Genomic DNA, 27462 nt, shown 5'->3' with positions numbered 1-27462 from the left:
TTCCAGTTTCTGTATTCACAATCAAATTGTCTAATTACTATTTCAGTTCTGTTTTTAAATTGAGAGAAAATATCTTATTGACCACTTAGAAATAAATTGTGAACAATATGAAACTTTTAGGAAAAAATGATAAAGAAAATAAATTTTGAAGGAATTTATATGAAGTTAAACAGAATTAATTCTTGCATACATAGAGTGACATGGAACACTAGAGTGCAGCTCAATGCAGATGTAACCAAAACTTTAAAATTTTGCAAATTTCACTAATTTATTCAATTCCACAAACTCCGTAAACATTTATCAAATGACCACTAACTTTACAGCACTAGATATCCACATAGGAAGCAAAGCGTGCCCCCCCAGAAACATGGCTTTATAGACAGTGAGATGGGCGCTTTTCAGTCTTGAGACTACGCCATGCTGGCTAAGTGACAGGCCGTCAAGCACTAGGCAGGCAAATGACCTCAGCTGAGGACAAGTTGAGAAAATGACTAAGTGACCGTAGCGTGTCCCTCGGCACGCTTGTGTCTTTAGTCCATTCACACAATTCACGCTGCGTGTTGGACTGTGTGTCCTAGACCCGTCTTTGATCCCAAGAGAGCACAATACATGCACACAATTCATTTGTTTTCATTATGCACATTAAGTTTTTAAATGTCAGGTTGATTTCCTTTGTCATACAACATGTGTGAAATATTCACCCCTGCCGCCAGCTTTTGAATTCAGAAAATGCAAACTAATTTTAGGCAAAGGGAAGCAATTAGAAGGCAGATCTACTCTGAAATGTAATCTAACTCCTTCCATAGTCTATGTTATACTTTATGTTTGTTGATTATTTGCTGTCTTGTCTTTTAGTTTTTATGTACAAGTTTTGTGTATCAAGCAAAATTGTTAATTCCTAGAGGGTAGGAATGAATGTTGTAGTTCTTACTCCTCTTACATATATATACACTGCGTACCTGCCCTGACTCACGGCCTGTCCCAGGCAGCTGGGTGCATTATAAGTGCGTTATAAATACTTTTAAACTTGATTTGATTTTGAGGGCCCTTTGTGCTTTTTCAATATCACTTCTATGAGATTCTCAGCACTACTATTCACGTTTTTAGGAAATTCCCTAAATTACTCCTTAAAATGTTAATTTCTATTTTATGTAAATTTTTATGGTACATAATCATATGAAATAAATGCCAGAAAAGATTTCCATTTTACTATTCTAAAGTGGGCAAAATGGGATATGAAAGGGAAAAAAATGTTAATTATAGACCAGCATTCTAGTTGGATCTTTTAGTTGTTCCGGTCAGAAGAACAGGTTTTTAAATGGCCTAAGGGCTAGAGCACTGTAAATACATTCTTGTTTGGAGGCTTTCAATGGCAACTGTAACAAATTCTGTTTAGTACTACAGCTGGAGAAAAGTTCATAATGATGTACAATAGAAAATGATATTTTGACTCGTTACTCATGCATAAGGTAAAACTGGTTCCCTTTCAAACTTTTTGTAAAGTGTTAGATAGAACATTGTGAAGTTTAGGCCTATTAATTTGTTTATAATTTATAGAAATAGTTGAATTGCTCAACTATTTCATACATGAATCACAAGTATTATAATTATTTAACACCTAATCTCCTTTTACGTAGTAGACGTGGGTTTATGAGCAAATCAAAATACCAAAAAAACTGATATACATATAAAAGCAAAGCAAATAAATGATTTTTTTAATGTGGCCTTGTGACACCTCTACACCCCCACTCCTCTCCGTAGGCCTTCATTTGTGGATGTAGGATGAACGTAGGAGTCTATAACAAAAGATCAATGCAGGGAATTTGCACCCTCTCCACTCTTGGGCACCCTGCCATTATCCTTCTGCAGCCACACCTGTTCATCTCTTACTAGGGCAGAGAAGTGCCCTGCAAGACACAATACCAAGAGAGAGATGCCAAATGGCAGGAAAGATGGAGCGAGACTGAAGGCAGGAGAAAGAACTGAAACAGGCTTGAAGCTTTCTCTCGTTGACATCCAGACTCCGGTGCCCTTCTTGTTCTTTTGGGTAGGGCTGGACACAGTGAATTGCACACATGTTCAAGTTGGTTGGAGGCACTAAAGGTCTCAGGACTCAGAGTTTGGAATCTACGTGAATCAAAAGGGGTAAAATTGAAACAGTTAGTCAACAGTTCAGAGCAGTAGATGATGAAGGGCTGAAATGAATAAGGCAGAAAGCGAGCGCTACAAACACTCACGCGCTACAAACACTCAGAGACGGGCAGGATGAGTGTGGATTGGAGAGCACACCCAAGAGGAGCCTTGTGGAGACGGTGGGACTTAGGCTTGACTTCAGGAGTTCAGAGATTGACAGGGTAACCTTATAAATAAGAACAGTAAAACATGTGCAGAAAAAGAAGCAAAGAAGGGAATCAAGGGACAAGCCCATTAATATGAAATATCCAGAAGCAGCAAATCCATGCTGCTCAGTGGTTCTCAGGGCGTGGGGAAGGGGGTGGGGGAGCGGCTGCGTAATGGGTACAGGATTTCCTTTTGAGGTGATTGAAACATTTTGGAACTGGATAGAGGCGATGGTTGCACAACTTTAAGAATGTACTCAGTGCTGCTACTTGCATGCTTTAAAATAGTTAATTTTATGTTCCGTGAATTTTACCTCAGAAGAAAAAAATCATGGCTTGAGATAGCCAAAGAGGAGTGAAAAGAATTTCCCGTATAGGAAAACAAATCCTGGAAGAGTGAATAAGCATGGATTGAGGGGAACTGTGCAGTAAGCTGTGCAGTCCGTTTGAACTGGGTAGTTCATGTATGTGAACGGTGAGAAGTATGGCTGGAGATGTAGATTTCAGGTCGGATGAGAAAGGTCTGGAATGCAGGCAAAGGAGTGCGGGTTTTATCTTCTAAGGAGCGGCGAGATTCCAGGTCTTGAGCAGTGGGATGATTTAATCAGAAGATTGAGTTGGCAGTGGTGTGCAGGGAGAGTAGTTAGGAGCCTGTCACAAAATGTGGACATGACGTGAGGAGGGCCTGTGGGGACGAAGAGGAAGGGAAGACATGAGAAATGTTCCAGAGCAGGGAGTGGTTCTCAGTGTGGTCTGTGGACTGCTGCCGCTCACAAACTCTTAGTTACCGACTTGGCACAAGATAAGTACAAATTTGAGGATAAGCATTTAAAAACTGTTATATGTGTCATGACATTCAAGCGTATGGATTTGCATTTTATAAAAGTATCCACAATGGATTGAAGAGAAAAATTCCTTCACTTCAGAGTTAGAGCACCGCTGCCTTAAAGGATGAATTGACTGGACCCAGTAACGGAGCCTCGTAGGGCAGTCATCATGCCACATACTGTGCTGGCTGCTGGGACTGTGGCAGTAAACAAGACAGACTGCTCCCTTCCCCTGTGGAACGTCCTGTGTCGTAGACAGTCCTTTGTCAAAGGATTGCTAGAAATTAAAGGGAGTCATACTTCAGCTGGGAATAAGGAAAGAATTCTAGTAACTACAGTTGTCCAACAGGAGAGGCTGCCTGGTGAGAAAGTGAGGGCTTTGTCAGGAGCCATACTCATGCAGAATCTGTATGGCCTTCTGTCAAGAAGTCTTGTTCAAGAGGAGGAATGAATTAAGTAAATGATGAGGTCCCTTTCAACTTTAAGGTATTGTGATTCCCTGTTTTATAACATTAGCTTAGTAGAACATATTTCACTCATAATTGGCTGTATTGGAACGCCAGTGTGTACTAAGCGGCCATTTTCATCAGTGCTTATAATTATATTTCCTTACATTTGAATGCAAATTCGATTTTAGACATATCCATACAGTTAGTTCCTTTAAAAAGAATTCTTCTCTCATGCCCTCTCAGCATCATTTATTTCCAATTTTAATATCTGCAGTAGGTTCCTCTTCCACATGATGTCTGTCACAAGTAACGCAGATTTCTGCAGAAGGGAGTTACGCAAATCGCAGTCACGCTGCTCATCTTTACATCATTTGTTCTTGCTCTTGTGATGTAACGTTGTGGTTGAACAAGACCAGACATGACTACCCATTTGGGGAATGTCTTTGGGATTCCATTTTCATGTGCATGAAAGTTCAAATAACTTTTATTATTCAACGTGTTTGACTTAGTTGTTACAAGCTTCAAACTGTGATTGTCAGCATTTAGCGGCTGGAATTATCACAGATTAGTTGAGCTTTGGAGGGTCTGGAGGCCTTAGACTCCTTGCTATGTTTTGAGGGAAATTCTAGAAAACACCTCACTTAAATAAGGGACATTATTTTCAGAAGGATTGTTTTTCTTTTTAAAGCTTTTTTTTTTTTGGAGGAAGACTAGCCCTGAGCTAACATCTGCCAATCCTCCTCTTTTTGCTGAGGAAGCCTGGCCCTGAGCTGAGCTAGCATCCCTGCCCATCTTCCTCTGTTTTATATGTGGGATGCCTGCCACAGCATGGCTTGCCAAGGGGTGCCATATCCACACCTGGGATTTGAACCAGCGAACCCTGGGCTGCCAAAGTGGAACGTGCGCACTTAACCGCTGAGCCACTGGGCCAGCCCCTCATAAGGATTGTTTTGGTGCTTATGGTATTAGTTGAAGAAAAAGTTAGCTGCAAAAGAATAAATTCATTTCACTTCAAGTCTAGTAGACTTTTTTTGTTAAAATAGCCTATTTTCATAGTGTCTTATTAAACCAGCTTATACTTTTCATTAAAATATGTGTAAAATTTTGAATTGTGCCTAGAACAGTGCCTGGTATATAGTAGGTACTCAAATATTTATTGAATATTGTTCATCAAATGTAGGGTGATGGTGGACATAGCATTTCAAGTAGAAAAATAGTATGAGCATAGGCACAGAAGTAGGGAAAATGTGAGTTTAGAGAAAAGCAAAGATAGTTTCGTTCAGGTAGCATTTCTGTGTGATTACCAATGTGAAAACTTTTTGGCTGGCTAATTTTGGTGGCTTCTTACTTTCTGCACAGTATTTAAAATACCAATGATGATGACTCCTGATGCTTATATCCAAAGTGAATAGCTCAGTTTGAGCATAAAAAGTTGTTACCCCTGACTTATCTGGGTTTCTGAGCCTCTCCTCTCCTTTCTGTCTTCTCCTTCTTTCCCCCTTCCTCCCCTCTGACCCTCAATTCTTGCTGCAGCTGTGGTTCTGATTCCCTCCATTTCCCACCTTTTTTCCCCATTCCCGGTGTTTCCTATGTTCTCTCTTTTTTCCTTCTTTTCTGTCTCTGTTTCTTCCCTCTGATAGCTCTCTTCCTTTTCCTGTTTCTCAATTACTAATATCTCTGTCTTTGGTTAGGTCTCTAACTATAATATGGAAATGAAATGTATTTTTATCTACTAATCAAATGATGAAGTAGGTTTTTTTCTTATAGAGGTATAACTGACTTGTAAAATTGTAAGATATTTAAAGTGTACATCGTGGCGATTTGATATACGTATATATATACATATACACTGTAAAAGGATTCCCTCCATGTGGTTAGTTAACACATCCATCACCTCACATATTTATCTTTTTTTGACGGGGCACAGAACATTTAATTTCTACTCTTAGCAAATTTCAATTATGCAATAAGTTGGTGTCAACCGTAGCCACCATGCTTTACATTAGGGATGTTTTTATTTTGAATTTAACATGAACAAAATGTTTATGTTGCTCTTTCTGAGACAAAATAAAATTGGTTATCACTTATAAGTGGATTTTGATTGGTTTTTAAAAAAATTATTGAGTCACTAATCTGCAGGTTGAGAAAAGGGGGTCAGTAGACCCTGACTGGTAAATCCTAGTACAGCACAGTAGCTTGTCAAAATAACTCCTAATTGTCTTTAACAACCTTAGTTTTTCTCTCTTTCCCCAAACAGCAGATATATCAGATATATCATATGATCCTTTAGCATCTAATTTTTTTTAATATAGCTTCATATATGCAGTTATACAATAGCTGGAATATTTTTCTGTTTTATTCATTCTTTATCCCTAGCACCTATCACGCTGTTAATGATCAGATACTCAATAAATAATTGTTGCTTTTTATTTTTAATCTGCAGTCTCATTCGGCTTCCTAATCCTAAATAGCTATCAAGACTTTTTGGAGTAATATTACTCATTAGGATAACTTAATTTATGATGGATTTATAAGTGTAACCAGACAATTTCCTGCCCAGAGAATGCTTTCTTTCCATTCAGTCTACCCTTTAGTCTCTTCCACAGCTTCAATCCTTAGCCAAAATCCTTAAGCATCCTTCTAAAGGACTCTCCCTTAATTATCTCAAGCACCAAAAAAGTAATCTAGCGATTGATAGTAATAGTTAATATTTATTGAGTGCTTATTCTTTATCAGGCTCCATTTTAAGCACATTACATACATTATCTCATTTTATTCTTCCAACAACTATATAAGGTATACAGTAGTATCTCTATTTTGCAGATGAAGAAACAAACAGAGAGAATAAAATAGCCTGCCTGGTGATAAAACTAGGAATAAAACCCAAGCAACCTGAACCCTGCCACCTTGTCTTGTACTCTTTAACAAGAACCAAATTTTCCAGGATTTAACTTGCCAGAGAATGAGATGTCTACACCCCACCACCACCATTCTACACTTAACAGATCCACACAAGTGTAGCCATATTCAGCTGTAACCGTGGATTAGATCTAAACTTTTAGTTGTTCTGGTTCACTGAAAATCAGTTTGTGTGTCTTGTTAGTGGTTAGCAACTTGAAAGTACTTATTCTTGTTACTTGTGACGAGATAAATTAGAGCCCTACATCTTTAACTTATGTTCGGTAACTCCACCATCTCTTAAAACCAACCACTGTTAGGAGATTCTTTATTCCATTTTCTCTCTCTTAAACTCCTCGTAATTCAAATAAAGTTATTTTATTTTGTCATCCTAGATTATAGAGGTCAATTTAATAGCAAATTTTGTATGACTGCTGTAAAAATCTAAGGAAGGATGCAATTGGCCCATCTCGAGTCTAGCCTCTAATGGAATCAATAGGCTATTGGGAGGTAGGGGGGCGTGGGGAACTGTGGCAGACCTGTGTGTTTAGTTTGATGGGATAAAAATTAGTCATTTGGGAGTGTTCATATACTTCCACCTTCCTCCAATGCACCAAAGAGAATTTTCGTTTGACAGTACGACACCTGCTTCCCCTACCCTTAGAAAAATTGATGTTACAAGGTCAGTTCCTACGTTTTTTTTTTTTCATCGTTCTCCCGAAAGCCCCAGTACATAGTTGTATATCCTAGTTGTAATTCCTTCTAGTTCTTCTATGTGGGACGCCGCCACAGCATGGCTTGATGAGCAGTGTGTAGGTGTGCACCCAAGATCCAAACCAGCAAACCCTGGGCCACTGAAGCAGAGCATGTGAACTTAACCACTCGGCCACAGGGCTGGCCCCTCCTAGATTTTTGTGACGAACTATTGGAGAATGAGTGGAAAGGTACTGGACATGAAAAAGCTGGAGGAGATTTAAGTTGATATACATAATAAAGTGCTGAAAGGAGAGGAAGAGGGGGAGATTATGAATTTACTGGGCTGGGAATGGAGAAGGTGTTAGTGAGAAGGCTTTTGGTGAAGAGACACTTTGGAGAGTATGGTGTGTGAAAAAAACTGAAGGGAACAGGGGTATGGGAAGAGTTGCCTGTAGTTATAAATTGAATCTCCATTAATGTATTTTGAAAGACCCCAGTAAAGAATGGAAGTCCTTTTAATCTCGCAGATAATGAAGAATGGCCAATGTTGATTTGCGTTTCTTTAGTTCTTCAGAGGGAGAAGACAGATAGTCAATTTGGGTGATGCTGAGTTCGAGGTTCCTGAAGAACCCCAGGTTGGGAGTGTTCAAAAGAAAGTTGGAAATACAGATTTAGAACTCTTGAGAGAAGAGTTGTGTTTAGAGATAAAGATTGGGGAGCTATACGCAAGCAGGTGCGTTTATGGGTAAGGGTGAAGCCAAGAAGGAACTTTCAGAAGAAGTAGAAAAGCTCAGAAAGAATAGGTACTGAGAAAAGGGACTAAAATCATGGTCATATGGTACGATAAGAATTAGGAGAAACTGGTCTCTGGGTGGCCAAGTGAGGAGGCAGTTTCCATAGGGGAGGACAGACAAAATGTCAAATGCTGCCGAGGCAGAGACAGCAGTGTGCTGGAACCAGCTCAGACTGACTTGTGAAAGGCAATTGTTAAATTTTCAGGATTTTCGTGAGCCAATTATTATCCACAGCCATTATTAAAAATTAAATTGTATATACTTGCAATTTAACAAGTTATGTTAAAAACGAAGGTAATAAACATTCAAATGCATCATTTGCTAGTTATTTTACCTTGTTGAGGCATTCGTGTACATTGTATCTGTGTGGCGGAAACACTGTATAATGTTGTGTGCTCCTGCACCACCTCTCCCACCTCGGCTCTCGGTGACGTCACACTGGTAGCAGTCGGTCACAGTGGAGTATTTACACCACGGAAATTGGTAAACTCCACAAATCAGAGCATTTCTCCCTGTAAGGAGAGCCAGCAGTTAAACATTTACCGGCACACTATTGATAAATAGAATGAAAATCAAGAAAATTCCAGTACCCACAGCGTAACAGGGTTTCCTTGGCAGCTGGATCTGGAGTCTGGATGTTGCTATAAAGACCTTTAATAAAATCTTTTTAAAAGGAAAAAAAGAAGGAAAATCAAGAAAAGTCTAATACATTTAACAGGAAGGAGACAGCTTGTAACATTTGCTTGAGTTCCAGTAGAAAGTTGGGTGACTGAAACCACAGTGAAGTGGGTTGAGGAGTGAAATAGTAGAAAGTGAAGAAACAGATGTTGAAAGAAGTTTGAGAACTCTTGACTTGAATAGTTAAGCACATTGTTATTGACTTTTTTTCAAATTGTAGGCCTTACAGAGTATATACAATGCTAATGTACTTTATTAATCTCCAAAAATGAACAATATATGCAAATTTATTTGATGGTAGAACTTTTTCTGTTGGAAAATCTTAAAAGAGCTAGTTGTCTAGGGAACACATTTTGGGAAATGCTGCTATAGTATTGCACAATTAAGATGATGTTGGTTGTAAGTTTGAGGTAAATATTCTTGTTATTAAAGTTTCTTAGTTTACAAAAAAAATATTGTAAAGAATGGATATTGAATTTTATTTTATATTTTTGCATTACTTGAGATAATCATCTAGTGTCTTTTAAAATTTGATCTAGTGATGTGACACATTAATATATATTCTAATAGTAAATCTTCTTTGCCTTTCTGAGATAAATCAAACTTGGTTGTGGTGGTTTATTCTTTAGTGTACTATTGAATTTGTTTGTTAACATTTTAGCTATAATTTTAAATCAATAGTAATAAGTGGGTTGGTATTTTTCTCTTTGTTCTTTGTTAGGTTTTAATATCAACATTATCCTACTTCTGAAAAATTAATTTGGTGTAATTGTGGTTTTTTCCTATTCAGAAGGAGTTTTGTAGCAAGAAAGTTAACTTTTCCTTGAAAGTTTGAAAAAAATTCATCTATAAAATTATCTAGGGGCTGGCCCCATGGCACAGGGGTTAAGTGCACACATTCCACTTCAGTGGCCCAGGGTTCGCCGGTTCAGATCCAGGGTGCAGACTGGACACCGCTTGGCAAGCCATGCTGTGGTAGGCGTCCCACATATAAAGTAGAGGAAGATGGGCACGGATGTTAGCTCGGGGCCAGTCTTCCTCAGGAAAAAGAGGAAGATTAGCAGCAGATGTTAGCTCAGGGCTAATCTTTCTCAAAAAAAAAAAAATAAATTATCTAGGGCCAGAGCTTTTGGGAGAAGTAATTCTTTGACAAATTTTCACTGATTTCCATTGTTAATTATTTTTCTATTTCTCAAGTCAACTTTTACCATTTATTCCATTTCGGACAAATTATTCTGAGTAAATTGCCCTTTGGCCTGCATTATTATCTTAGATCCTGGTAAAAATCCTATCTTAGATATAAAATTTGAATGAGTAGATATAAACAGCCCCTTTCTGATATGAGTTCTGTTGAAATGTGAGGAGCTCATCTGCTCTCTTCAGCCTACTTCTCTAGTTTATAGGGATGAGTAGAAGGATTTATAATCTAATGAACATAAACCAATCTGTATTTAACTGACCTGATGGAGAACAGGAAAGAACCATAATCCATGATACATATTGCCCCAGAATGGATCTTGTTTCTGCCCTGTAACAATAAAATAAATCCTGTATGTTATGATATTTTAGGATATTTATATATATAATTAATTGATAAATATAAATTATAATTTATAAATACAATTCTATTTATTAATAGTAATATAATAAATTTAATAGTACTTTATAGTATATTTATTTATAAAATAACATACTGTATTTTATGTCTGGAAACTATACCTTCTGTGGTACAATGCAGTTCTGAATGGATACAGAAAGGAGATGGCTGATCTTAGTGAGAAAGGGCTTGGGAAAGGTTGTGGAATTCTCTCTGCCTCTGAGAGTCACAGAAGTGGCCCACTTTTCTATTTGATCCAGCTCTTAGGGCTACAAGCTGGGAATAGAAAGCACTTTCCAGAAATCTTTACTTTCTTCCTGTCTGCTTCTTAATGAATTCATATTTAGTTCAAAGGGAAACTGGGACGAGTGTGAAGGAAAGCTCGTATGACTTAAGCTTCACATGGAGTCTGCATTCTTTAATTTTTCAAATAGAAATTTTGTTCACATTTTCTTTATTATTCTTTTTTTGTTTTCATGTATTTAAGCTCTTTTTAGTTGACCTAAATCTATAAAAAGTCAACGTGGTAATGCATTATAGAGTTATTTCTCATGTGTTATGCACGTTCTGTATAATTAACAGTTTTGGTGTGGATACTCCTTTCATTTTTGACTAACAGATTAGAAAGTGTTAATATAAATTTCTATGATACAGGTCAACAGTCCGAAAACAGAACATACAGGTCTAAAACATTGACAGATTACCCCTTTCTATAGAAGAATATGTCCCATTTTGAAAACAAAATTGTTACTTTATTATTGATATTGAGCCCACGTTAAGAGGTTTTCAATTTTCAAACAGAGGAACTAAACAATGCTAGAGAAACAGACAAATAATCAAACAAAATTCATTGGGTATAGTTTATATTCTTTCATGTTAGAGTGACAACATGGGAAGACATTTTATATTCATGATCCACTACTTTTATGCCATGCTTTGGGTGATACTAGAATAGTTTCTGCAAATTCCAAATTTGTAAGGGTGCAGAATTAAAAAAGAAAAATATTTAGAATTTTGTGCAGGTTAGACTGTGCAGAATGTTGGGTCTGGATGTTGGATGTTGGGACTCTTAGGCGCGGATGATAAGGCTTTTGGCACTAGATGCTGTTTTGTCTTTATGGAATGTACAGCTATTCTAGGATCCCTGAGCCCGCCCTAAGAGCCAAGGATATGAATCCTAAGACCTTTGGCACATTTACTGGGATCATCTGCTTTCTGGGTCTTCCTTTTAAAGATCTACTCCACACAGAATGTGCTGCATCTACTGTCCCTCCGTGGTTGTGACACATGCCTGTACTTTTACCTCAGGCTCAACAGCCATGTGCCATCTAGAGTGAGGTTATATTTTAATAAATATTATCTTTGCTTTGTATAACTTTAATCAGTCATCTATCTTTTGAGGTTATTAACCCTTTTAAGATCCAGTTTTTCTTAAATCTACGCAATAATGTAAATGTCATTATTAATTTGAAATAAAAGATAGATGAGATAAAGGACCTTGACTCGTGATCAGTGACAGAACTAGGAAGGTAGGTGACGTGAATCTAAGACACGTCTCCGTAGGAAGGTTCTCCCGCCTGCATGATTGACGAGTCAGCTGGTAGTTTGCTGGTTTCTTCTAGAGAATGCAAAGTGTTGTGAGCTCAGGGAGAGGAAACGTTCAGAGTAAAAGCCAACAGAGGAAATAAATTTATTCATGCTTGTACGTTTCGGCAGCCTCGGTTGTCTGAGGATTTTGAATATGTGTGTATATTAAAAATCTTGTTTCTCTTTAATTGTTCAGGTTTGAAAGAAGCCAACTGTAAACCACAGAGATATAAGAAGGCCATTTTCTCAAACAAGAGTTGCCCTTCAACGGTAGGTAAACTCAGAATTATTATACTAAATTTGTATTTTAAAGTGTCTTTTTTAAAGAACATGCAAATTCTTCATAGTATTTTATTGTAAAGTTTCTTAGAGAGCTTTTATTTTGACCGTCAGAATACTTGCTGTTGTACAATTTACCAGTTCAAGGAGTACACAGTAACGTATTTGTCTAACACAAAACAAAGATAGGGAAGTGACCTAGAATTTGAGAAATAACTCAGATCCTTAGAAAGAAATTTCAAGTACAAGTACATTATTTTAGGTTCCTACGATATTTATAATTAAATTGAGATGAAAGTTAAAATATCTTGCCTGGTTCCCTGTAGGCCATGCAGCCATGATTCCTGGTCACAAAGGAGAAAATAGCTTCAGCATCTGATCCTCATGTATGTATACTTTATTTGAGGGGTTATAATCCAGTCCTATAGTTATTTATTTTATTGCCCAAATTATTCTAGCTCCCAGTGGCCAAAACTAGAATAATTTGAACAATAAAATAAATAACTATAGTATTAGATTATAATCTCCCAAACAAAGTATATATACATGATTCCATACTGATGTAAATAAGTAACTGAATAAATAAATAAATGGGAGGAGGAGAACTTTTCCTTGCAGAAGAATTTGAATTAGTAAAGGTAGAAGGAATGAGGGAAATAGGAAATTGCCATCGGAGAACCACAGTGACAATTACCGCAGGTGAGATTGACAATTGAATACTAAAACTAGTGAAAGTGTAAGGAGAAGCATGTGCGTAACCGCAGAGGATCTCGCCTGAATAGTTATTAATTACAGAGAGAAGAATAGTGTCTTTACAGTGGAAAATTCTGGCAGACACCACCCCAACCAAGTGATCAAGGTTAATATCAAGAGTAATAAGACATTGAGCTCACATACCACCTAATAAATTGTTGAGAAAAGGGCACATCCCTTTGGTATTCTTCCCCAAAAATTGATAACCTCAGTTGAATCCTGAGAAAACTTTAGACAAACCTAAATAAAGAAACATTCTTTAAAATACCTGACCAGCATTCTTCAGCAGTGTCAGGGACAGAAAAGCAAAGTAAAGACTGAAGAACTGTACATTACGTATGTGCAGTTTTTTGTATATCAGTTATAACTCAATAGAGCTATTATAAAAAAAGAAAAGACTGAGGCGCTACCACAGATTTGGAGGAAGATAAAGAGACATGGCAACTAAATGCAGTGTGGGGTCCTGGGTTGGATCCTGGAACCGAGAAAGGACCCTAGTGGGAAAACTGGTGAAATCCAAATCAAACAGTCTATAGTATTGTGCCAATGTTGATTGATCAGTACTGATCACTGGACTGTGGTTATAACATAACAGTAGGTGAAGCTAGGTGAAGGGTACATGGGAACTCTCCCTGCTGTCTTTGCAACTTTTCTGTAAGCCTCAAATTATTTCAAAATAAAAAGTTGTTTCAAAGTCATGTTGGAGTCACTAAATAATCACTCTCATTAGATTTTCACTGATTTATAGTGTGAGTTTCTGTTTGTTTGCAAATCTTAGAGAGCTACAGGAGCATGCCTGTCATCGAGGGTATGCCTTGAGTTGTGTTTCTTAATGCTGTTCGTACACATTGCCGTCCCTACCGCCACGTGTTTGGTCTCCACTTGATACTCCAGCCAGTTACTGCCAGTCCCCTGGAAGACCTGTGAGTGGGAACATTCCACAAGGCCTGCCTCCTCAGGAACCACCTGTTGGCGGAGTTCTGAGTTGGTGACAACCCGTGTCTGATTTGAATGTTTAAACCAAAACAGCAAAAGTGTTTAGATCTCAATAATCTCTTAGTCCACCAACCTTCATTACCCAAGACAACATTTGAGCAAGAAGTTAGAATGAGTAGTCTTACATTTGAATGGTGAAAATGAGAGAACATCATATTGTTTGTAGGTGGAATGTGTGGGAATTCAGTGCCTACAAATAGTACTAAGGGAACTTTGGTTCTTAAAGGAAATCAATAGCAGCATTGTTTGCTTAGAAAATCAGTTTAACTTTAGAAAAATCTAAAGCCGTTTAAAATTGAAAGACCAAGCTCTTGAAAGATGAAGTAAGGGACAGGCATCTGGGCATGAAAAATGAAATGCTAAGTATTAGGAATTCTTTCCTGAAAGTTTTTTTTGCCAGCAACTCTCTGTGTGTTCAGCCAATTTAGTAAACTACACTCGTTCGCGCACTTTAGGTGAAATAAGAAAAAACAGCAGTTGTGCCTGGAGTAGTCAAGTTCATAGAGACAGCAAGTCGAGTGGTTGGTTGACGAGAGCTGGGAGGAGTAGAGAGTGGGGAGTTAGCATTTAAGGGGTACAGTTTCAGTTTGAGAAGATGAAAAAGTTCTGGAGACGGATGGTGGTGATGGTTGCACAACAATGTGAATGTGCTTAATACCACAGAACTGTACATTTAAAAATGGTTAAAATGGTAACTTTTTATGTTATGTATATTTTACCACAATTAAAAAAAGTAAAAAAGAAATAACAAAAGTCTTCAGCAGTTACATTCCACTTCTTTGCCAGGGTGCCCAGCTACCAGAAGCATCTCTGCTTGGGGGCATTTAACCCTAGGAATTTTTTTTTTTTTACCTAGAGATGATTCCCTGGACATCATTTACCAACTGGCAGTTTAAATAGCCCCTATGTCGTAAATTGTGCAAGTAAAAAGCAGCCTGGTACACAGGAAACAGTAGAGCTGGGGTGGTTGGGAGAGTTGCTTGTGGGGTTAATTTATAACTAAGACAAATGAATCTATAAACAGAAGAAAAGCTCCATAAGAAATATGTTAACCGATGGTAAGGGAGAAAAAAGGATTTAGATAAAAGATATCTGAACTTGTTTGGTCCCAATGATTTTATGGCTAAGGAATTCAATTATAGGTGTATTGGGTGGAGCAAATCACAGTTCTGTAAATTACTAATAGGACACAACGATCTTTATCATTTTCTGTATGTGCTCACATGCAAAGTTCAGTCCAGCCCTCTGTAAATAAACTCTCTGCCTAGCTATACAGCTGTGTATGAATTCAGGACTTCAGGAACATAGATGATGTTTACTTCTGAAACCTTAACAAAGGGGACGTGGTACGTTTAGAAATAAGATTAGGAACGACAACAAATGACTTTGCTTTTGAATTTTGGCCATTGCGTTTGTTTCGTTTTACATTAATTTCTTTTAAGACAATTTTAATTCTGAAAAGCTGTGAAAATATTTTTTAAAATAAAAAGATCACACAGTCACACATAAACTACTGTTCTTACTCCTGCATAGTTTCTGCCAGTTCTTGTTATGGTGTACACATTTTTTACTGACTAACAGTTACTATATATGTGGCATTTTCGCTTCTTTCTCTGTCAGATTTGTTTCCACCTGCCTTGCAAGTTTGTCATCGTGGCAACACAGCGGTCCATCTTGGTGGTATCACATAACTTACTAGGCCAGTTTTTAGGTGGTTTCTTGGTTTTTTATTATTATACAATTACTGTTTATTCTTATACCATTACACACAGTGAATATCTTTATGTACATATTTCACTTTTAAACAAATTGCTTTCTTCAGATAAGTTACCGGAAGAGGAGTTTCTGTGTTAAGGGGTTTGAGCGACTATATTACTCTTGCATTATTAGTTTTTATGACATTTCAGATTGCTCTGGGGATATATTAGTAGCAAAATGAACAAAATAAACATATTCCCAAAACATACATTTAAATTATTTCTGTTCATTTAAATCAATTATCATTTAGCTGTGGCTTTGCATGTTTGGTAGTGCAGAAAGAGGAGTTTCACCATTGTTTAGGTACCAGAATCATATATATAGAAGTATTTTGAGGGTTTAAAAAAACCTACTTAATTGCAAGGAATTTGCAGATAATTTCGTGAGGCTACGCCAAATTTAAATAAAACTCGAAGACTGTGCTGCGGGTCCCTTATGGGCATTAAGTGTACACATTGCTAGTTGTTAGAAAGGAAAGACTGCTTTTGAAAATGCAGGTTTAACCAAGCAGAACTTTCATAGAGATGGGTACAAATCAGTTTTTTAAAAAGATTTATTTAAATCAAATATTTTAAATTTGTGGTTTGAATATTTGAGGGGAATAGTAATTTTAGAATAAAGATGGAATGATAAGAGAAGATTTTAAGGTATAAAATTATGTGGTTAAAATGTATTACAATGACTAGGAAAAAGATTATAGGTGATGGTCTTTCCTTTTTATTTTAAACTTTCATTTGGGTGTTAGGTGTTATAGTTAAATGTGAGAGAGAGTTTACAGCTTCTAACTACAGTACAGTGTGTTGTATTTTTTAATATCAAATAGACAATGTAATGACAACAAAAAGATCATTTTAAAGAAAAACGTTATCTATAAACTTAATGTCCTTTTTCAAACTATTTTAATTTTTACAAGTTGGCTTCCTGTTCTTAATACACATCCCCATGTATTTTTAGATATCTATGTAGTGTTTGAGAAAGAAAATACATTGCTATCCCTGACCCTCAATGTCTATAAAATTAAGAGATTGTGATAAATGATTCCTAAATTTTCTTTTCATTCAAAAACAATGTTTTAAAAGCTAGCTGTATCTAACCTATATAATATTTTCTGGAAGAATGTATAAGTTGATCACAGTGGGTACTGTCTTTACTCAGAAACGTGAGTCACAGCTGTAAAATGTTGAGGGATAATTCCTAAAAATTAAGCCTGAAAGAAAAACATCTGTGATATAGATTATGAATTAGCAGTTTGTTTGACTACAGAAGGCATGGTAGGGGGAGGGGGTTGATTATTTGAGATTCTTAAGGCAGTGTCCTCAAGTAATTTTAATAAAACCTACTGTACAAATATGTTTAATAAGAGAAGATACAAAAATTACTTTTGACAATTTCTTAATTTTCATTTATATATTGCACTTTCATTCTCATTAGATTTTTAAAAAATCTTTTCATAATTTCTTAATTTTAATGTTTTCATTAATCAATTTTTAAATTTAACACTAATAAAATTATTGATTTGGGACCTATTTGTACACAGAACTGCAGTAGGTACTATATCAAAAACTAGGGCAGATTTTTTTCCTTGGGCAAAATTGGAGCATTATTTCTACCTTGTACCTATGAATCTCTCTGTACACTTCAGTTTTAACCAATGAATTATTAGCTTTCATAAAAGTAAACTAGTTAGGAAAAATGTTCACGTCTTCATGATTTCCCCTTTCACAATTTTGTTTGCCTTTTTTAAAAATGCCACTAATGAGCTCTACAGTCCTAGAACGTGCTTGATTCTTTGGATACTTCCAATAACTCGTATGTTACAAATAATGTGAATAAATGCTACACAGTATCCTATAGTGAGAGCTCAGTGATTGGAAGCCACTCTTATTCCATGGAACGTAAAAGTGAAGCAACTGTGATCTCTTTCGTGTTATTCTAATTTTTTCCTTTCTTTGGGGTCATGAACTCTTTGTCCTTTAGTCCAGATCCTGTGATCTGAAATCACTTAAATTATTAAAAGTTTGATATTTTTAACCTTTATACTCCCAGTAGACAGGACATAGGAAATTTAGTGACGTAAACATCTTTAATAATCTTTAAAGTCATAAGACTTGGTAGCTGGGACAAAAACAATTAGGTATAAATTTCAGGGAAATACCATAATGGCATGACTTTTGTTTCTTTTGTTAGCAAGCCACATGGCTTTCCTCTCAAATCCAAGGAATAGGTAGCATGTCTCCTTTTATGATTTCAGTTTCATCTGCATCACAGAAATATATGTTTCCCTAAGTTTGCTCACTATAATTTGTGATTGCTATTTTTCTTATCTGTGAAGGAAGTACAGCGGCTCCCACTGGGGAAATACCATGTGAAGTTGATCCTAAAATAAGAAATCTAAGGGAAAGGTCACATCCTAATAACTTGTGCAAATCTAAATTCCCATGGAGCTTTAAAATTATTTTGTAGGAGTAGAGTATTCACAATGTGTTGTTGAACTTCTTCCAGATTGTGTCGTAAAATTGAGAGCACTTTTGTGTACAGAAGTAACCACTGAAGTACAAATACAATTGACAAGACCTGGGGTTTTTTTAGCAATCTATTTTGAATATACAGAGAAAGCCAGCATAACTAATAAACCACAAAATATTTTTTGTTACTTTTACTGAAAATATAAGGAGTATTACTCAGAAGTATCATAGTAATTACAAACAGTGAAAATGATTTTCCCTATTACTATAGAAATGTTTAATACTCAACTTTTTACCGACACTGACCTCCAGTTATACTTTGGAAGAACCCTAACTGTGTATTTCCAGAGAGAGTTGCTGCTTTGGGGGTCCGGATGCCTGGGATGTAGTCTCTCCTCTTCTGTTAACTGGAAAACTCTTAGAGACTCAGGTTGTCAGTGTCCTCATTCGTGAAGTGGGAAATGTTTATTGTGAGGATCAAGTAAGATCAAATATATAAAGAAAATATAACAGCATTGTTTAAGGTATTACTATAATCATTGCCTTTAATTTTTATCTTCTAAATGAAGAAATCAAAATAGACAGAGGACAAGCTCCTTATTCTGTCCTACTCAAGCTGAAAGTCACTCAGCACCCTATCAGTGCTCCACTCACTGGGCAAATCCAAGTCATTCTTTAAAAGAACGGGATTTGAGTGGAAGCTGCTCCATTATGCTGAGGACACAGGGATTCCATTTTGCCCTCAGGATTGTTTGTTTTCTAGCACATACTGATCTTTTCTTGAGGATGTAGTGTTGAAAATGCGTCTTAAATATTTATTTATTCATGATTTATTTGTTTCTTTAGAGAAATGTGCATCTGTATTCCTTAGTCTCTGCTGTCTTATTACAAGTTAAAGTGGTGCCAAATGCATTTTTTTGCTTTTTTGACCTACTGCTATTTCTTTCTTTAATGGTGATTATGTGTTTTTAGTAATTTAAGGACGTATAGGAACATACCTGGGTGCCCTGCCTTCTGGGACCCAGTCTGTAGCAAAAGCCATTACAATTATTTAGATATTTCTGCATTTCATTATTTCAGTTTCAGACCTTACAACACTATACCACCACACAAATAGAAATAAATACAAAATAACTTGCTTAAATGCTTTTCCATGTGATATGAGTTCAAAGAATCTCTGCAGCTATTTAATGTCTTTTTAATATCTTCATTCAGGAAATGCACTTAGCTCCTTTATTGTATTAGTTTATTTTTAAGATTTGATTTTATGCCCTAGCATGAAAAGGGTGGGATGTAACAGATCTGTATCCTACACATACTCATCAGAAAAAGGGCTTCCGGGAAGCAGTCACACTTTTAAAAATGCAATGCCTCTGTCTGACCAAGGAGACCAACTTCCTTTAAGTTCACATCCTTTTATTTTTATGTATGTATGTATGTATTTATTTATTTATTTATTGTGAGGAAGATTGGCCCTGAGCTGACATCTGTTGCCATCTTCCTCTTTTTGCTCGAGGAAGTCTGTGGCTGAGCTAACATCTATGCCAATCTTCCTCTATTTTATGTGGGATGCTGCCACAATGTGGCTTGACGAGGGGTGCTAGGTACGCGCCTGGGGTCTGAACCTGAGAACCCCAGGTCACCGAAGCTGAGCTGTCATGCCACTCTCACATCCTTTTAAAGAATAACTGACCTGGGATAAGTGGTGGCTGAAATGTGGTGGAGTGACTTAATTTTCACCCCAAGTGATACATGAACGTTACAAAAAAATGTTGCCAACTTGTGTTCTCAGTATCTGGAGTAACTGTTTTTATCCATGAGACTTTGGAACAAAAGTAATGGCAACAGCAAGTAAGAGTCTAGAGAATAAATTCCTTGTACACTTGTGGTCCCTGGTGCCAAATGAGGTGGGGAAAAAAAATCTTTCTATATATGAACCTACTGATTGCTGTTACTATAACTTTGTTTTTCCAGCCTTTTTATTTTCATTGATGTTGTTTTACTTCAGATTTTCCCTATTTCTCACCTGAGTTACTGCGAATTGTGTCTCTGACTTAACAGTCCACCATTTTTGTTTCATCCTCCAAATTGACACAGCTGTCTTAATAAAATACTATATTTACATTTCACCCCTCTTTCAGGGAGCGTTAGAGACTTTGTGGTCAGCCTCCACCTACCCCCTCTGTCTTATCACCTCCACTGTTACCACAAGTTTATGGTTCAGCTACACCAGTGTGCTCAGTGTTCTTCTCACAGCTTTGGTTTCATGACTGGAAGGTACAATTATGTCATATTATTGTTGATTTTGTAGATCGTTTTATGGAGTGAGCTTTTTTTTTCAAGATTGGGACCTGAGCTAACATCTGTTGCCAGTCTTCTTTTTTTTTCTCCTTCTCCCCAAAGCCCCCCAATACATAGTTGTATATTCTAGTTGTAGGTCCTTCTGGTTGTGCTATGTAGGATGCCACCTCAGCGTGGCCTGATAAGCGGTGCCATGTCTGTGCCCAGGATCCAAACCAGTGAAACCCTGGGCCACAGAAGCAGAGTGTGCAAACTTAACCACTCAGCCAGGGGGTTGGCCCCTGGAGTGAGCTTCTTGAGAACAGAGACTATCTTCTGGGGATCCTTAGTGCTTAACACAATTCCTAGCAAATATTATGCAAGTAATAAAATGATAGTGTAATTGAAATTAAATGACTCAGATATATTTTTATTTCTACTAATTAAATATAGTATTATTAGCAATCTTACTTGAATATTATTTTTAAATTTACCAACTAGAAATGCACAGCATGGTACAAAATTGAATTATTTTAAGAAAAGAATTTCTGTGGTATAGTATGTATTTACAATTTTGTGGATTTAGCCATTGCATAGGCTTTTTATTTTTATTTTTTTTTGGCAGATGTTGAAAATGAATCCATAAGAGCACATAGGTACCTTATCAGGTACCTTTTACCTGTATAGTTCAGATGAGGAATATTCACTTCACAGACTGGTTATGGCCTTTCGCCTTTCTATAACATTCAAAGCAGGGCTTCTAAGTCAAGTAAAGGGCTGGAATAGTTATTTGTACTTAGATTTCTTTTTTGTTTGCTATTTGTATGTATTATTTATTAAACTAGTATTTATTGAACTACTTTTTATATCTAGCAGTGTTCTGACAAGATGGAGTTATTCTTGTTCACAGTCTTGTTTCAAAGACAGTACCTACACACACCACATGTAAGAATGAAATAACAGAACTGAGCAGTGTGTGATTGAGGGACATCACATAGTCAGAGTTCATGGAAGAAAACACATGTGCAGGGCTGGAATAGTCAGTAGTTATTTCAATAGATGGTTGCACCTGAGTTGAACCCTTAACATGAGGATATGGATACATGAGAAGGAAGAAGTTGGAAATTTTAAACCTGAGGAGCCTCATGGAGAAGAATTTCAAGATATCGGTGGGCGTGTTGTACTCTAGACTCAGTGGGAGGTTCACATAGGAGAGGAAAGGGCTAAATTTGGCAAGATAGAAAGGCTGGAGTAGAAACTTGGACTTTGTGGGGAGGAATTGGAGAACTTGAAGATTTGAGGATAGGGAGGTGGTAGGGCAAAAGCCATTTGGAAGGGACAAGTGAAAGAGATATTCTGATAACTTATAAGATTTAGTGACTGAATACAAAATAAAGAGGATGAAAGAAAAAGAAGAGTAAAAAATGAACTTTTGGCTGATATATAGAGAGGTGGAGGTATTAAAAGAAATATGAAGGAAGGACTCTGTTTTGGGGGAAGCAAGATGTGCTTGATTTTAGACTTGTTGAATTTGAAAGTGAATGTGGAATATGTCAGTTGATACCCTAAAGAGATGTGAAGATGTGGGAGTGAACCTTGTTTCAGAGGTCAGAACTAAACACATTGATTTGGGTGTCATTAGCATAGAGTGAAGAATGTATTGAAAGCTGACTCTTAAGAAACAACACCCAGGAAGAGTTTAAAAGAGGAAGATGAGAGAGTGGAAAGAGTAGTGTCATTGACGCCAGATGAGAAGAGCTTTAAAAAGAGGAATGGAAAACAACACTTAGTGCCTCTTTTGTACCTGGCACTGTGTTGATAACTTTACATATATAATCTTATTTAGTCCTCATGATAACCCTATAAAATAGGAATTATGATTATCCCTATTTTACCGGTGGATAAAGTGAAGTCTAGCATGGTTAAATAACTTGCCCGAGGGCATACTGCTATCAGGACGTGGAATCTGGATTTAAACTGAGATCCTTCTGACTCCCAAGCTCACATATTTTTTTGCTGAAAAATTGTGAAATGACAAAGAAGGTCAAGATGAATGAGAAAAGGAGTAAAGCCATTAACAGTTGCAAGGAGGAGATCATGGTTTAAGATTACAGGTTAAGCATAGTGGTAGGAATAGACATTTCAGGGAGCTTTGAAGGTAGCAGGTGGTAAATGAATGTCGGGGGTGACTTCAGAGAACTGAGAATTTTGGCAGCGAATAGGACAGTTCTCCTGGAGCAGTTGAGACAAGTACAGTAGGGAAGAGTACAAATAAGTGGAGAAGGAAGAAATCTTATAGGGGTGAGTCTCAGAATAGACACTAAAAAGAGACCCTGTGAGAAAAGACTGCTTCCACTAAGTTTGGAAGAAAGGATAATGAGGTTAACATGACAACTCTGCCCCGAGTGGAGCTAAGAGGGAGAGTAAATGAGAAAGGTGTCAGAAAAACAAAGATTTATAAAAGTACTAGTTATAATGATACCTGCAAAGTTGTCTCTTACTTGGAAGAAAGCTCGTAAAAATAAAGACATGGCAGCTAAGTGACCTTAATCAAGTGACTTTCCCTCTTCCTGCCTCAGTTTTCCCATTTGTTAGACACATTAGGTTAGGTTAGACAAATTGATCTTTAAGGACTCTTCCAATACTTAATTTTCTAAGTATTCACAGATAGGGCAATCATATAACTTTGTATATCAAAGAAATTTGCAAGAATAACTAAAATTAGAGATACAAAGGAAATTTTTAGGATTTTAAGTCCACAAATTAAAATTTCTGGATATACCCCTTTCTCCCCTATTAAAAATTGTTAAAATGTCTGAATGTGTTACTCACTGTAAACTCTTGAAGGCAAGGACCACACGCTGTTCTCCAGTGTGTCCTCAGCATTGAGTATAATGCCTGATACGTAATAACCACTCAATAAGTATTAAATGAATGACAGTCGAATTACTAAATAAAATGTCACCGATAAAGAAACCTCTTATAGTACACTTCCCATTATTTTTCTCCTCTTTGGTCTCTCTTCTCAATCTCTTCCATGACAATATAGGGACATATTTGTTGTATTGTTAGTCGCTTTTCATGTACTGCCTTGTTTTTGTATCGTTTTAATTGTTTTTTTGTTTGGTTGCTGTGTTGATCTTTTGTAAAAAGGGAACTAAATGTGGGGAATGGATTGACATTTAATGGAAATCTTAGGATTTTTCAAAAGTATCTTTTGTAGTAACTTAAAAATTAGTTTTCTAGTTTCCCATCTTTTCTTAATTTAAATGTTACCAAGAATATTTCCTTCATAAAAAGGAATTGTGTTTTACATTATGGAGGACAAATGATTTAGAAAAAAACCAGAAATCTATTTCTGAACAAATTTAGTGATGCTGGTGTAAGGAAAAAAAAGCTAGAAGAAGTCGCCCCAAATTTAGTAACCCTTTCCATCTTAAACACATGATTTCAGTTGTCCCTGGGCTAGCTAAAGGTTACAAAATGTCACCATAATACCATTTACTTCCTTATGGGTTCTTGCTACCTCCCCCTCACCCCCAAATATGGTAGACGGAGTTGTAAAAACCCTACAGTGTGACATATAATTTATTACACTTTTAGTTAGAAGTATTCTGCCAAAATGAGCTAAGAACTAGAGGAAATGGATTTGAATTTACAGCAGTGATACAGAATTTGCTTTTTCCAGACCACTCAGACAGCAAGCCAATTTGTAACTTTCATGCTTCATACAGTGGAAAAGTTACAGCTGTAACAAAGTCAGCAGAGACGTCTCTGGTTAATGTTCTTAAATGAGAAAATTGACTGCAGGAATAGTTTTCCAAATACATGTTTTTATATGCTTTATACCACTTTCCAGAATATTAGCAATTTTACTTAGTGCTATTTTGGGAATCACTGATTCTTCTCATCTTTCTGATGAGGAATTAGAACCAGAGTTGACATTTTACTGTTAGCAGACTTTATCTTCAACGATCTGGCCATCTGAAGATGTCTTTTTCTCCTTTTCATTACCAACTTCAACCTTGTAGATTGTCATTGTTCTTCCCTTCCCTTGAGGTAGAGTATTTGTTTACATGGGACACATAAAAGTGCAGATTTTAATAAATGGCTGTTTGATTCTTGGGTGGAAACTAAAATCTTGGGCAGGAAAACCAAGTATCCCAAAACTGAATATTCAGTGGAAGCTGTACAGATATCCTGGGTTTTAAGTCAAGATAGTAGCACGGCTTATAGATTCAGCCGTCCTGTGAAAATACGAACTTAAAGGGAGAGGGTGATTGATTTTTTATTTCTCCTTTAAAAGTTCGATCATTTTTAAGTATTTATTTATCTTTTTCAAACTATGCACTCTCACAGTATTATTTTAAAAGAGTGACTCATTTACTGTGTATACATATACGTTATATCGAAAGAGGTTATCTTGTAATTTAAAATACGAGAGGTATGGTGAAAAGAACTGAGTGGAAAAAGAGAAGGAAACTGGGTGTTTTAACCCACTTTGCTTGTTCCTCTTTGTCTTGCTATAGATTTTATTTTAGCTGTTCTGTTTGCCTGACATGGGCAGTGTCGCCACTTCTGTTACAATCGTCTGTACTTAGGGAGTTAGAACTACCTATAAATCAGCCTGAGTGGAATCTTGGCAGATGAGGTCTCAATCAGGAAACAAGCATTCTGTTTATATTTAGATAATTTGAGAGCCTGGCCTCTGGGCATTTGGTAAGAAGTCTAGTAAAGAGAAGCCTGAAGAACAGAATATTTATTATGAATAGATGTCACCTTTCTCCACTTAGGGGTTTAATTCCAAGCAGCCTGAGAAAAACTAAAGACATTGTCTCTTTTGACTTACTTGGCAAGTTTTTTAAGAGTATGAGGAGCCCAAATCCAAAGGGAATGAAGACTGCAGCAGAGAATCTAAGATGACAGCTGGCATGAGTGCCTTTTGGCACTGTGGAGAAAGGCCTCAGAGCCAGAGTCCGCAGAGATGGGAAGAGCGACACTTCTTCCACAGCGCAGGCAAGTTGCATTCAGGAAAGTCCTTTCAAACATATATTCATGTCACGAAAGAGCTGTTAAAATCCCAGGGTTTTTCAGCCAAGAATGGCACTTGCTTCTATTGGAATCACTCGTCAAGTTGAAAGAAAAAGGCAAACAAATTGAACAAATAAAAATGATTCTTTAGTATCTAAATGACACAGGTAAAGCTCTGGTTTCCTTTGCAAAGCGTGTGTGCTCTAAGGTAGAAATCAGACGTAGTAGTACTAAGTTCTTCTCTTAGAGCCTATTGTGTAGAACAATTGTGCTCTGACTTTTCTCTCCTTGATTCTGATAGTCATTTAATCAATTATTGTCACCGCCACTAGAAGCAGATAAAAAGGATAATGAAAACATCAGAATATTTAGATTTGTAGTTCAGCTGTTCTTCACTTATCCTTGAGGGCTTTAACATTCATCGCTAAGGGTGATTGATGACTAACGGGAGACGTAGAATTAGAGTTTGTGCGCTTGATAGGGATAAAGCAGTCATGGAGACCTCCGTAATTCCAAAGAAGCAGGTGGACTACGTGCTTAGTCACATACTTACTACTGTTAATTCTTGAGATCCTTAATTGTAGAACAAATCTTCCTACTAAAACAATGTGGTGTGCGTTTTATATATCTATTAAATCATTAACACATTAGCAATTTAAATGCCAAATGAGTAAATAGCAAGCTGCCTATCTTCTCTCCTTTTTTTTATCATGGTAAAATAAAATTTGCCATTTTAACCATTTTTAAGTATACAATTCAGTGACATTAATTACATTCACAGTATTGTGAAACCATCAGCCATATCTATATCCAAAACGTTTGCATCACCCCAAACAGAAACTCTGTGCCCATTAAACAATAACTCCCCAACACCCACCCCTCACCCCATGGTTATCTCTTTTCTACTTTCTGTTTCTGTGAATTTGCTTATTCCAGTTATTTCATATACGTGGGATCATAGGATATTTGTCCTTTGATGTATGGCTTATTTGACTTAGCACAATATTTTCAAAGTTCATCCATATTGAAGCATGTATCGGAACTCCATTCCTTTTTTATGACTGCATGATATTCCATTGTACCTATACATCACATTTTGTTTATCCATTCATCTGTTGTTGGACACTTGGGTTGATTCCACCTTTTGACTTATATGAATAATGCTGCAATGAACGTTAGTGTTCAAGTTTCAGTTCTTTGGGGTATATACCTAGGAGTGGAATTGCTGGCTCATATGATAATTCTGTGTTTACCTTTTTGAGGAACTGCCAAGACATTTTCCACAGCTACTGTACTATTTTACATCCCCACCAGCAAAGTATGAGGGTCCCAATTTCCATATCTTCCCCAACGCTTGTTATTTTCCATATTTTTTATTATAGCCATCCTAGTAGATGTGAAGTGTTATCTCATTGTGGTTTTGATTTTCTTTTCCCTAATGACTAATGATGTTGAGCATCTTTCATGTGCTTACTGGACATCTATATGTCCCTGGAGAAACGTCTGTTCAAGTCCTTTGCCTGTCTTTTATTTGGGTTGTTTGCCCTTTGCCTTTGTATTATTCTTCTCTCATTTTTTAACTCATGTTCTCACATACTTCTCCATGTAATCAAGAAGGTCATTTCATTTGAGCCCAGGGAAATGCTTTCTATCAGCCTTTCATTGCCACCTACATTGACTTAAGGTCAAATGCTTTTCATCTTGTTGCCAAAATCAGTAGCTGAGAATCTTCTGTCTTCAAATGAAAGAATTTTTCTGAATGCCTGGATGCTGTGGAATTCCTTGCATTCTCTCCCAAATCTCAGTTTATGAGCCTTTGTGTAGGCTATGATTCATTAAGAAGTACTCTGGAAAATAAACAGCCATTTTCTTAGAATGATGAAATCTTAGACCTGGAAGAGACCATCTCTTTTTCAAATTTGGATCCACAGATTCTTGGGGATACACAAATATATTCTTGGGCTCTGAGAATTTTAGAATTTAAAAATACTGTTTTTATATCAACAATAATCTAAAAGGTCATTGTAAAGCCCAG

General features: G+C 36.7%; 1 protein-coding gene across 6 annotated transcripts in view; it reads left to right on the top strand.

The window, feature by feature from the left end:
- Window positions 1-27462, top strand: part of PPARG (peroxisome proliferator activated receptor gamma) — a 130389-nt gene that overhangs the window by 10284 nt on the left and 92643 nt on the right. For 3 of the 6 annotated variants that reach the window (XM_070576488.1, XM_070576489.1, XM_008525651.2), the window contains one exon: window positions 12062-12135. The gene's annotated coding sequence lies outside the window, so the exon portion shown is untranslated. Of the gene's footprint in view, window positions 1-11511; window positions 11617-11829; window positions 11981-12061; window positions 12136-27462 lie in introns of those variants that run through there. The other 3 variants (XM_070576491.1, XM_070576493.1, XM_070576492.1) reach the window with 3 other exon arrangements.

Source organism: Equus przewalskii, chromosome 15 (genome assembly GCF_037783145.1).
Source record: "Equus przewalskii isolate Varuska chromosome 15, EquPr2, whole genome shotgun sequence".
Classification (NCBI taxonomy): domain Eukaryota; kingdom Metazoa; phylum Chordata; class Mammalia; order Perissodactyla; family Equidae; genus Equus; species Equus przewalskii.
This window is presented reverse-complemented; position numbering and strand designations above follow the sequence as displayed.